The 12,420-nt window shown below is 41.7% G+C and overlaps 1 protein-coding gene across 6 annotated transcripts in view; it reads right to left on the bottom strand.

Moving 5' to 3' along the window:
* Positions 1-12,420, bottom strand: part of map3k15 (mitogen-activated protein kinase kinase kinase 15) — a 106,450-nt gene that overhangs the window by 69,420 nt on the left and 24,610 nt on the right. The gene's annotated exons all lie outside the window — the stretch shown is intronic.

Below are 12,420 nucleotides of genomic sequence, written 5' to 3'. Positions count from 1 at the left end.
GTAGTGTCTGTATTATCGTGGTAGTGTCTGTATTGTAGTGGTAATGTCTGTTTTATCGTGGTAGTGTCTGTATTGTAGTGGTAATGTCTGTTTTGTAGTGATATTGTCTGTATTGTAGTGGTAGTGTGTGTATTGTAGTGGTAGTGTCTGTATTGCAGTGGTAGTGTCTGTATTGTAGTGGTAGTGTCTGTATTGTAGTGGTAGTGCAGTGTCTGTAGTATAGTGGTAGTGTCTGTATTGTAGTGGTTGTGTCTGTATTTTAGTGGTAGTGTAGTGTCTATTTTAGTGGTAGTGTAGTGTCTGTATCGCAGTGGTAGTGTAGTGTCTGTATTGCAGTGGTAGTGTAGTGTCTGTATTGCAGTGGTAGTGTAGTGTCTGTATTGCAGTGGGTGTGTCTGTATTGTAGTGGGAGTGTAGTGACTGTATTGTAGTCGTAGTATAGTGTCTGTATTGTAGTGATAGTATAGTGTCTGTATTGTAGTGGTAGTGTGTGTATTGTAGTGGTAGTGTCTATATTGTAGTGGTAGTGTCTGTATTGTAGTGGTAGTGTCTGTATTGCAGTGTAGTGTCTGTATTGCAGTGCAGTGTCTGTATTGTCGTGCTAGTGTCTGTATTGTCGTGCTAGTGTCTGTATTGTCGTAGTAGTGTCTGTATTATATGGCAGTGTCTGTATTATTGTGGTAGTGTCTGTATTGTAGTGGTAATGTCTGTTTTGTAGTGGTAGTGTCTGTTTTGTAGTGGTAGTGTCTGTATTGTCGTGGTAGTGTCTGTATTGTAGTGGTAGTGTCTGTATTGTAGTGGTAGTGTCTGTTTTGTAGTGGTAGTGTAGTGTCTGTATTATCGTGGTAGTGTCTGTATTGTAGTGGCAATGTCTGTATTGTAGTGTAGTGTCTGTATTTTAGTGGTAGTTTCTGTATTGTAGTGGTCGAGTCTTTATTCAAATCAAATTAATGCCTGTGCTTCTAGTTCCGACAATGCAGTAATAACCAACAAATAATCTAGCTAACAATTCCAAAACTACTACCTTATAGACAAGTGTAAGGGGATAAAGAATATGTACATAAAGATATATGAATGAGTGATGGTACAGAGCGGCATAGGTAAGATACAGTAGATGGTATTGAGTACAGTATATACATATGAGATGAGTATGTAACCAAAGTGGCATAGTTAAAGTGGCCAGTGATACATGTATTACATAAAGATGCAGTAGATGATATAGAGTACAGTATATACGTATACATGTGAGATGAATAATGTAGGGTATGTAAACATTATATTAGGTAGCATTGTTTAAAGTGGCTAGTGATATATTTTACATCATTTCCCATCAATTCACATTATTAAAGTGGCTGGAGTTGAGTCAGTGTGTTTGCAGCAGCCACTCAATGTTAGTGGTGGCTGTTTAACAGTCTGATGGCCTTGAGATAGAAGCTGTTTTTCAGTCTCTCGGTCCCAGCTTTGATGCACCTGTACTGACCTCGCCTTCTGAATGATAGCGGGGTGAACAGGCAGTGGCTCGGGTGGTTGTTGTCCTTGATGATCTTTATGGCCTTCCTGTGACATCGGGTGGTGTAGGTGTCCTGGAGGGCAGGTAGTTTGCCCCAGGTGATGCGTTGTGCAGACCTCACTAGCCTCTGGAGAGCCTTACGGTTGTGGGCGGAGCAGTTGCCGTACCAGGAGGTGATACAGCCCGACAGGATGCTCTCGATTGTGCATCTGTAGAAGTTTGTGAGTGCTTTTGGTGACAAGCCAAATTTCTTCAGCCTCCTGAGGTTGAAGAGGCGCTGCTGCGCCTTCTTCACGATGCTGTCTGTGTGGGTAGAAATATTCAGTTTGTCTGTGATGTGTACGCCGAGGAACTTAAAACTTACTACCCTCTCCACTACTGTTCCATCGATGTGGATAGGGGGGTGTTCCCTCTGCTGTTTCCTGAAGTCCACAATCATCTCCTTAGTTTTGTTGACGTTGAGTGTGAGGTTATTTTCCTGACACCACACTCCGAGGGCCCTCACCTCCTCCCTGTAGGCCGTCTCGTCGTTGTTGGTAATCAAGCCTACCACTGTTGTGTCGTCCGCAAACTTGATGATTGAGTTGGAGGCGTGCGTGGCCACACAGTCGTGGGTGAACAGGGAGTACAGGAGAGGGCTCAGAACGCACCCTTGTGTGGCCCCAGTGTTGAGGATCAGCGGGGTGGAGATGTTGTTGCCTACCCTCACCACCTGGGGGTGGCCCGTCAGGAAGTCCAGTACCCAGTTGCACAGGGCGGGGTCGAGACCCAGGGTCTCGAGCTTGATGACGAGCTTGGAGGGCACTATGGTGTTAAATGCCGAGCTGTAGTCGATGAACAGCATTCTCACATAGGTATTCCTCTTGTCCAGATGGGTTAGGGCAGTGTGCAGTGTGGTTGAGATTGCATCGTCTGTGGACCTATTTGGGCGGTAAGCAAATTGGAGTGGGTCTAGGGTGTCAGGTAGGGTGGAGGTGATATGGTCCTTGACTAGTCTCTCAAAGCACTTCATGATGACGAAAGTGAGTGCTACGGGGCGGTAGTCGTTTAGCTCAGTTACCTTAGCTTTCTTGAGAACAGGAACAATGGTGGCCCTCTTGAAGCATGTGGGAACAACAGACTGGGATAGGGATTGATTGAATATGTCCGTAAACACACCAGCCAGCTGGTCTGTGCATGCTCTGAGGGCGCACCTGGGGATGCCGTCTGGGCCTGCAGCCTTGCGAGGGTTAACACGTTTAAATGTTTTCCTCACGTCGCTGCAGTGAAGGAGAGTCCGCATGTTTTGGTTGCAGGCCGTGTCAGTGGCACTGTATTGTCCTCAAAGCGGGCAAAAAAGTTATTTAGTCTGCCTGGGAGCAAGACATCCTGGTCCGTGACGGGGCTGGTTTTCTTTTTGTAATCCGTGATTGACTGTAGACCCTGCCACATACCTCTTGTGTCTGAGCCGTTGAATTGAGATTCTACTTTGTCTCTATACTGACGCTTAGCTTGTTTGATTGCCTTGCGGACGGAATAGCTACACTGTTTGTATTCGGTCATGTTTCCGGTCACCTTGCCCTGATTAAAAGCAGTGGTTCGCACTTTCGGTTTCACGCGAATGCTGCCATCAATCCACGGTTTCGGGTTTGGGAATGTTTTAATCGTTGCTATGGGAACGACATCTTCAAAGCACGTTCTAATGAACTCGCTCACCGAATCAGCGTATTCGTCAATGTTGCTGTTTGATGCAATACGAAACATATCCCAGTCCACGTGATGGAAGCAGTCTTGAAGTGTGGAATCAGATTGTTCAGACCAGCGTTGAACAGACCTCAGCGCGTGAGCTTCTTGTTTTAGTTTCTGTCTGTAGGCAGGGATCAACAAAATGGAGTCGTGGTCAGCTTTTCCGAAAGGAGAGCGGGGCAGGGCCTTATATGCGATCCAAGGTTTTTCCAGCCCTGGTTGCGCAATCGATATGCTGATACAATTTAGGGAGTCTTGTTTTCAGATTAGCCTTGTTAAAATCCCCAGCTACAATGAATGCAGCCACAGGATATATCGATTCCAGTTTGCAAAGAGTCAAATAAAGTTCGTTCAGAGCCATCGATGTGTCTGCTTGGGGGGGAATATATACGGCTGTGATTATAATCGAAGAGAATTCCCTTGGTAGATAATGCGGTCGACATTTGATTGTGAGGAATTCTAAATCAGGTGAACAGGACTTGAGTTCCTGCATGTTGTTGTGGCCACACCACGTCTCGTTAACCATGAAGCATACGCCCCCGCCCCTCTTCTACCAGAAAGATGTTTGTTTCTGTCAGCGCGATGCATGGAGAAACCAGCTGGCTGCACCGACTCCGATAGCGTCTCTCCAGTGAGCCATGTTTCCGTGAAGCAAAGAACGTTACAGTCTCTGATGTCCCTCTGGAATGCTACCCTTGCTCGGATTTCATCAACCTTGTTGTCAAGAGACTGGACATTGGCGAGTAGAATGCTAGGGAGTGGCGCGCGATGTGCCCGTCTCCGGAGCCTGACCAGAAGACCGCTTCGTTTCCCCCTTTTACGAAGTCGTTTTTTTGGGTCGCCGGCTGGGATCCATTCCGTTGTCCTGGGTGAAAGGCAGAACACAGGATCCGCTTCACGAAAGTCATATTCTTGGTCGTACTGATGGTGAGTTGACGCTGCTCTTATATTCAGTAGTTCTTCTCGACTGTATGTAATGAAACCTAAGATGACCTGGGGTACCAATGTAAGAAAACAAAAAACTGCATAGTTTCCTAGGAACGCGAAGCGAGGCGGCCATCTCTGTCGGCGCCGGAAGTGTCTGTTGTGTCTGTATTGTAGTGGTAGTGTAGTGTCTGTATTGTAGTGGTAGGTGTCTGTATTGTAGTGGTAGTGTCTGTATTTTAGTGGTAGTGTAGTGTCTGTATTGTCATGCTAGTGTAGTGTCTGTAATATAGTGGTAGTGTCTGTATTGTAGTGGTAGTGTCTGTATTGTAGTGGTAGTGTAGTGTCTGTGTAGTGTCAGTAGTATAGTGGTAGTGTCTGTATTGTAGTGGTATTGTCTGTATTTTAGTGGTAGTGTCTGTATTGAAGTGGTAGTGTAGTGTCTGTTTTGTAGTTGTAGTGTCTGTATTATCGTGGTAGTGTCTATATCGTAGTGGTAGTGTAGTATCTATATTGTAGTGGTAGTGTCTGTATTGTAGTGGTGTGGTAGTGTCTGTATTGTAGTGGTAGTGTAGTGTCTCTACTGTAGTGGTAGTTTCTATATTGTAGTGGTAGTGTCTGTATTGTAGTGATAGTGTCTGTATTGTAGTGGTAGTTTCTATATTGTAGTAGTAGTGTCTGTATTGTAGTGATAGTGTCTGTATTGTAGTGGTAGTTTCTATATTGTAGTGGTAGTGTCTGTATTGTAGTGGTAGTGTCTGTATTGTAGTGGTAGTGTAGTGTCTCTATTGTAGTGGTAGTGTCTATATTGTAGTGGTAGTGTCTGTATTGTAGTGTAGTGTCTTTATTGCAGTGGTAGTGTAGTGTCTGTATTGCAGTGGTAGTGTAGTGTCTGTATTGTTGTGGTAGTGTCTGTTTTGTAGTGGTAGTGTCTGTATTGAAGTGGTAGTGTCTGTATTGTAGTGATCGTGTCTGTACTGTAGTGATAGTGTCTGTATTGTAGTGGTAGTGTCTGTATTGTAGTGGAAGTGTCGTGTCTGTATTGTAGTGGAAGTGTCGTGTCTGTATTGTAGTGTAGTGTCTGTATTGTAGTGGTAGTGTCTGTATTGTAGTGCTAGTGTAGTGTCTGTATTGTGCTACTGTAGTGTCTGTATTAAAGTGGTAGTGTCTTTATTGTAGTGGTAGGGTCTGTATTGTAGTGGTAGTGTATTGTCTGTAGTGTAGTGGTAGTGTCTGTATTGTAGTGGTAGTGTAGTGTCTGTTTTGAAGTGGTAGTGTAGTGTCTGTTTTGTAGTGGTAGTGTAGTGTCTGTTTTGTAGTGGTAGTGTAGTGTCTGTTTTGTAGTGGTAGTGTCTGTATTGTAGTGGTAGTGTCTGTATTTTAGTGGTAGTGTAGTGTCTGTATTGTCGTGCTAGTGTAGAGTCTGTATTATAGTGGCATTGTCTGTATTGTAGTGGTTGTGTCTGTATTGTAGTGGTAGTGTAGTGTCTGTAGTATAGTGGTAGTGTCTGTATTGTAGTGGTAGTGTCTGTATTGTAGTGGTATTGTAGTGTCTATTTTGTAGTGGTAGTGTCTGTATTGTAGTGGTAGTGTCTGTATTATCGTGGTAGTGTCTGTAATATCGTGGTAGTGTCTGTATTGTAGTGGTAATGTCTGTATTGTAGTGTAGTGTCTGTATTGTAGTGGTAGTGTAGTGTCTGTATTGTAGTGGTAGTGTAGTGTCTGTATTGCAGTGGTAGTGTAGTGTCTGTATTGCAGTGGTAGTGTAGTGTCTGAATTGTTGTGTTAGTGTCTGTTTTGTAGTGGTAGTGTCTGTATTGTAGTGGTAGGTGTCTGTATTGTAGTGGTAGGTGTCTGTATTGTAGTGGTCGTGTCAGTATTTTAGTGCTAGTGTAGTGTCTGTATTGTCGTGCTAGTGTAGTGTTTGTACTATAGTGGTAGTGTCTGTATTGTAGTGGTAGTGTCTGTATTGTAGTGGTAGTGTCTGTATTGTAGTGGTAGTGTCTGTATTGTAGTGGTAGTGTCTGTGTTGTAGTGGTAGTGTAGTGTCTGTGTAGTGTCAGTAGTAGAGTGGTAGTGTCTGTATTGTAGTGGTATTGTCTGTATTTTAGTGGTAGTGTCTGTATTGTAGTGGTAGTGTAGTGTCTGTTTTGTAGTTGTAGTGTCTGTATTATCGTGGCAGTGTAGTGTCTGTGTAGTGTCAGTAGTATAGTGGTAGTGTCTGTATTGTAGTGGTATTGTCTGTATTTTAGTGGTAGTGTCTGTATTGAAGTTGTAGTGTATGTATTATCGTGGTAGTGTAGTGTCTCTATTATCGTGGTAGTGTCTGTATCGTAGTGGTAATGTCTGTATTGTAGTGTAGTGTCTGTATTTTAGTGGTAGTGTCTGTATTGTAGTGGTAGTGTAGTGTCTCTATTGTAGTGGTAGTGTCTGTATTGTAGTGGTAGTGTAGTGTCTCTATTGTAGTGGTAGTTTCTACATTGTAGTGGTAGTGTCTGTATTGTAGTGATAGTGTCTGTATTGTAGTGGTAGTTTCTATATTGTAGTAGTATTGTCTGTATTGTAGTGATTGTGTCTGTATTGTAGTGGAAGTTTCTATATTGTAGTGGTAGTGTCTGTATTGTAGTGGTAGTGTCTGTATTGTAGTGGCAGTGTAGTGTCTCTATTGTAGTGGTATTGTCTGTTTTGTAGTGGTAGTGTAGTGTCTGTATTGTAGTGGTAGTTTCTATATTGTAGTGGTAGTGTCTGTATTGTAGTGTAGTGTCTTTATTGCAGTGGTAGTGTAGTGTCTGTATTGTTGTGGTAGTGTCTGTTTTGTAGTGGTAGTGTCTGTATTGTAGTGGTAGTGTCTGTATTGTAGTGATCGTCTCTGTACTGTAGTGATAGTGTCTGTGTTGTAGTGGTAGAGTCCGTATTGTAGTGGTAGTGTCTGTATTGTAGTGGTAGTGTCTGTATTGTAGTGGAAGTGTCTGTATTGTAGTGTAGTGTCTGTATTGTAGTGGTAGTGTAGTGTCTGTATTGTGCTAGTGTAGTGTATGTATTATAGTGGTAGTGTCTGTATTGTAGTGGTAGTGTCTGTATTGTAGTGGTAGTGTAGTGTCTGTAGTGTAGTGGTAGTGTCTGTATTGTAGTGGTAGTGTAGTGTCTGTTTTGAAGTGGTAGTGTGGTGTCTGTTTTGTAGTGTCGTGTCTGTATTGTAGTGTAGTGTCTGTATTGTAGTGGTAGTGTCTGTATTGTAGTGCTAGTGTAGTGTCTGTATTGTCGTGCTAGTGTAGTGTCTGTATTATAGTGGTAGTGTCTGTATTGTAGTGGTAGTATCTGTATTGTAGTGGTAGTATCTGTATTGTAGTGGTAGTGTCTGTATTGTAGTGGTAGTGTAGTGTCTGTATTGTAGTGGTAGTGTCTGTATTGTAGTGGTAGTGTCTGTATTGTAGTGGTAGTGTCTGTATTGTAGAGGTAGTGTAGTGTATGTTTTGCAGTGGTAGTGTAGTGTCTGTTTTGTAGGGTTAGTGTCTGTATTATCGTAGTAGTGTCTGTATTGTAGTGGTAGTGTCTGTATTGTAGTGGTAGTGTAGTGTCTGTAGTATAGTGGTAGTGTCTGTATTGTAGTGGTAGTGTCTGTATTGTAGTGGTATTTTAGTGTCTATTTTGTAGTGGTAGTGTCTGTATTGTAGTGGTAGTGTCTGTATTATCGTGGTAGTGTCTGTAATATCGTGGTAGTGTCTGTATTGTAGTGGTAATGTCTGTATTGTAGTGTAGTGTCTGTATTGTAGTGGTAGTGTAGTGTCTGTATTGTAGTGGTAGTGTAGTGTCTGTATTGCAGTGGTAGTGTAGTGTCTGTATTGCAGTGGTAGTGTAGTGTCTGTATTGTTGTGTTAGTGTCTGTTTTGTAGTGGTAGTGTCTGTATTGTAGTGGTAGGTGTCTGTATTGTAGTGGTCGTGTCAGTATTTTAGTGCTAGTGTAGTGTCTGTATTGTCGTGCTAGTGTAGTGTTTGTACTATAGTGGTAGTGTCTGTATTGTAGTGGTAGTGTCTGTATTGTAGTGGTAGTGTCTGTATTGTAGTGGTAGTGTCTGTATTGTAGTGGTAGTATCTGTATTGTAGTGGTAGTGTAGTGTCTGTGTAGTGTCGGTAGTAGAGTGGTAGTGTCTGTATTGTAGTGGTATTGTCTGTATTTTAGTGGTAGTGTCTGTATTGAAGTGGTAGTGTAGTGTCTGTTTTGCAGTTGTAGTTTATGTATTATCGTGGTAGTGTAGTGTCTCTATTATCGTGGTAGTGTCTGTATCGTAGTGGTAATGTCTGTATTGTAGTGTAGTGTCTGTATTTTAGTGGTAGTGTCTGTATTGTAGTGGTAGTGTAGTGTCTCTATTGTAGTGGTTGTGTCTGTATTGTAGTGGTAGTGTAGTGTCTCTATTGTAGTGGTAGTTTCTACATTGTAGTGGGAGTGTCTGTATTGTAGTGATAGTGTCTGTATTGTAGTGGTAGTTTCTATATTGTAGTAGTATTGTCTGTATTGTAGTGATTGTGTCTGTATTGTAGTGGAAGTTTCTATATTGTAGTGGTAGTGTCTGTATTGTAGTGGTAGTGTCTGTATTGTAGTGGCAGTGTAGTGTCTCTATTGTAGTGGTATTGTCTGTTTTGTAGTGGTAGTGTAGTGTCTGTATTGTAGTGGTAGTTTCTATATTGTAGTGGTAGTGTCTATATTGTAGTGTAGTGTCTTTATTGCAGTGGTAGTGTAGTGTCTGTATTGTTGTGGTAGTGTCTGTTTTGTAGTGGTAGTGTCTGTATTGTAGTGGTAGTGTCTGTATTGTAGTGATTGTGTCTGTACTGCAGTGCTAGTGTCTGTGTTGTAGTGGTAGTGTCCGTATTGTAGTGGTTGTGTCTGTATTGTAGTGGTAGTGTCTGTATTGTAGTGGAAGTGTCGTGTCTGTATTGTAGTGACGTGTCTGTATTGTAGTTGAGTGTCTGTATTGTAGTGGTAGTGTAGTGTCTGTATTGTGCTAGTGTAGTGTCTGTATTATAGTGGTAGTGTCTGTATTGTAGTGGTAGTGTCTGTATTGTAGTGGTAGTGTAGTGTCTGTAGTGTAGTGGTAGTGTCTGTATTGTAGTGGTAGTGTAGTGTCTGTTTTGAAGTGGTAGTGTAGTGTCTGTTTTGTAGTGTCGTATCTGTATTGTAGTGTAGTGTCTGTATTGTAGTGGTAGTGTCTGTATTGTAGTGCTAGTGTAGTGTCTGTATTGTCGTGCTAGTGTAGTGTCTGTATTATAGTGGTAGTGTCTGTATTGTAGTGGTAGTGTCTGTATTGTAGTGGTAGTGTCTGTATTGTAGTGGTAGTGTAGTGTCTGTATTGTAGTGGTAGTGTCTGTATTGTAGTGGTAGTGTAGTGTATGTTTTGCAGTGGTAGTGTAGTGTCTGTTTTGTAGGGTTAGTGTCTGTATTATCGTAGTAGTGTCTGTATTGTAGTGGTAGTGTCTGTATTGTAGTGGTAGTGTAGTGTCTGTAGTATAGTTGTAGTGTCTGTATTGTAGTGGTAGTGTCTGTATTGTAGTGGTAGTGTCTGTATTGTAGTGGTAGTGTCTGTATTGTAGTGGTAGTGTCTGTATTGTAGTGGTAATGTCTGAATTGTAGTGGTAGTGTCTGAATTGTAGTGGTAGTGTAGTGTCTGTATTGTAGTGGTAGTGTAGTGTCTGTATTGTAGTGGTAGGGTAGTGTCTGTATTGTTGTGTTAGTGTCTGTTTTGTAGTGGTAGTGTCTGTAGTATAGTGGTAGTGTCTGTATTGTAGTGGTGGTGTCTGTATTGTAGTGTAGTGTCTGTATTGTAGTGGTAGTGTAGTGTCTGTATTGGAGTGGTAATGTCTGTATTGTAGTAGTAGTGTCTGTATTTTAGTGGTAGTGTTGTGTCTGCATTGTAGTGGTAGATTGGTGTCTGTATTGTAGTGGTAGTGTAGTGTCTGTAGTATAGTGTTAGTGTCTGTATTGTAGTGGTATTGTAGTGTCTGTTTTGTAGTGGTAGTGTCTGTTTTGTAGTGGTAGTGTCTGTATTATCGTGGTAGTGTCTGTATTATCGTGGTAGTGTCTGTATTGTAGTGGTAATGTCTGTATTGTAGTGTAGTGTCTGTATTGTAGTGGTAGTGTAGTGTCTGTATTGTAGTGGTAGTGTAGTGTCTGTATTGCAGTGGTAGTGTAGTGTCTGTATTGTTGAGTTAGTGTCTGTTTTGTAGTGGTAGGTGTCTGTATTGTAGTGGTCGTGTCAGTATTTTAGTGCTAGTTTAGTGTCTGTATTGTCGTGCTAGTGTAGTGTCTGTATTATAGTGGTAGTGTCTGTATTGTAGTGGTAGTGTCTGTATTGTAGTGGTAGTGTCTGTATTGTAGTGGTAGTGTCTGTATTGTAGTGGTAGTGTCTGAATTGTAGTGGTAGTGTAGTGTCTGTTTTGTAGTGGTAGTGTCTGTTTTGTAGGGGTAGTGTCGGTATTATCGTAGTAGTGTCTGTATTGTAGTGGTAGTGTCTGTATTGTAGTGGTAGTGTAGTGTCTGTAGTATAGTGGTAGTGTCTGTATTGTAGTGGTAGTGTCTGTATTGTAGTGGTAGTGTCTGAATTGTAGTGGTAGTGTAGTGTCTCTATTGTAGTGGTAGTGTAGTGTCTGTATTGTAGTGGTAGGGTAGTGTCTGTATTGTTGTGTTAGTGTCTGTTTTGTAGTGGTAGTGTCTGTATTGTAGTGGTAGTGTCTGTATTGTAGTGTAGTGTTTGTATTGTAGTGTAGTGTCTGTATTTTAGTGGTAGTCTTGTGTCTGCATTGTAGTGGTAGTGTAGTGTCTGTATTGTAGTGGTAGTGTCTGTATTGTAGTGGTAGTGTAGTGTCTGTATTATCGTGGTAGTGTCTGTATTGTAGTGGTAATGTCTGTATTGTAGTGCAGTGTCTGTATTGTAGTGGTAGTGTAGTGTCTGTATTGTAGTGGTAGTGTAGTTTCTGTATTGCAGTGGTAGTGTAGTGTCTGTTTTGTTGTGTTAGTGTCTGTTTTGTAGTGGTAGTGTCTGCATTGTAGTGGTAGATTGGTGTCTGTATTGTAGTGGTAGTGTAGTGTCTGTAGTATAGTGTTAGTGTCTGTATTGTAGTGGTATTGTAGTGTCTGTTTTGTAGTGGTAGTGTCTGTTTTGTAGTGGTAGTGTCTGTATTATCGTGGTAGTGTCTGTATTGTAGTGGTAATGTCTGTATTGTAGTGTAGTGTCTGTATTGTAGTGGTAGTGTAGTGTCTGTATTGTAGTGGTAGTGTAGTGTCTGTATTGCAGTGGTAGTGTAGTGTCTGTATTGTTGAGTTAGTGTCTGTTTTGTAGTGGTAGTGTCTGTATTGTAGTGGTAGGTGTCTGTATTGTAGTGGTAGGTGTCTGTATTGTAGTGGTAGGTGTCTGTATTGTAGTGGTCGTGTCAGTATTTTAGTGCTAGTTTAGTGTCTGTATTGTAGTGGTAGTGTAGTGTCTGTATTATAGTGGTAGTGTCTGTATTGTAGTGGTAGTGTCTGTATTGTAGTGGTAGTGTCTGTATTGTAGTGGTAGTGTCTGTATTGTAGTGGTAGTGTCTGAATTGTAGTGGTAGTGTAGTGTCTGTTTTGTAGTGGTAGTGTCTGTTTTGTAGGGGTAGTGTCGGTATTATCGTAGTAGTGTCTGTATTGTAGTGGTAGTGTCTGTATTGTAGTGGTAGTGTAGTGTCTGTAGTATAGTGGTAGTGTCTGTATTGTAGTGGTAGTGTCTGTATTGTAGTGGTAGTGTCTGAATTGTAGTGGTAGTGTAGTGTCTCTATTGTAGTGGTAGTGTAGTGTCTGTATTGTAGTGGTAGGGTAGTGTCTGTATTGTTGTGTTAGTGTCTGTTTTGTAGTGGTAGTGTCTGTATTGTAGTGGTAGTGTCTGTATTGTAGTGTAGTGTTTGTATTGTAGTGTAGTGTCTGTATTTTAGTGGTAGTCTTGTGTCTGCATTGTAGTGGTAGTGTAGTGTCTGTATTGTAGTGGTAGTGTCTGTATTGTAGTGGTAGTGTAGTGTCTGTATTATCGTGGTAGTGTCTGTATTGTAGTGGTAATGTCTGTATTGTAGTGCAGTGTCTGTATTGTAGTGGTAGTGTAGTGTCTGTATTGTAGTGGTAGTGTAGTTTCTGTATTGCAGTGGTAGTGTAGTGTCTGTTTTGTTGTGTTAGTGTCTGTTTTGTAGTGGTAGTGTCTGTATTGTAGTTGTAGGTGTCTGTATTGTAGTGGTAGGTGTCAGTATTTTAGTGC

The sequence above is a fragment of the Oncorhynchus mykiss genome, chromosome 11 (assembly GCF_013265735.2).
Source record: "Oncorhynchus mykiss isolate Arlee chromosome 11, USDA_OmykA_1.1, whole genome shotgun sequence".
Lineage (NCBI taxonomy): Eukaryota > Metazoa > Chordata > Actinopteri > Salmoniformes > Salmonidae > Oncorhynchus > Oncorhynchus mykiss.
Note: the sequence above shows the minus strand (reverse complement) of the source record. Positions and strands in the feature narration are given on the sequence as shown.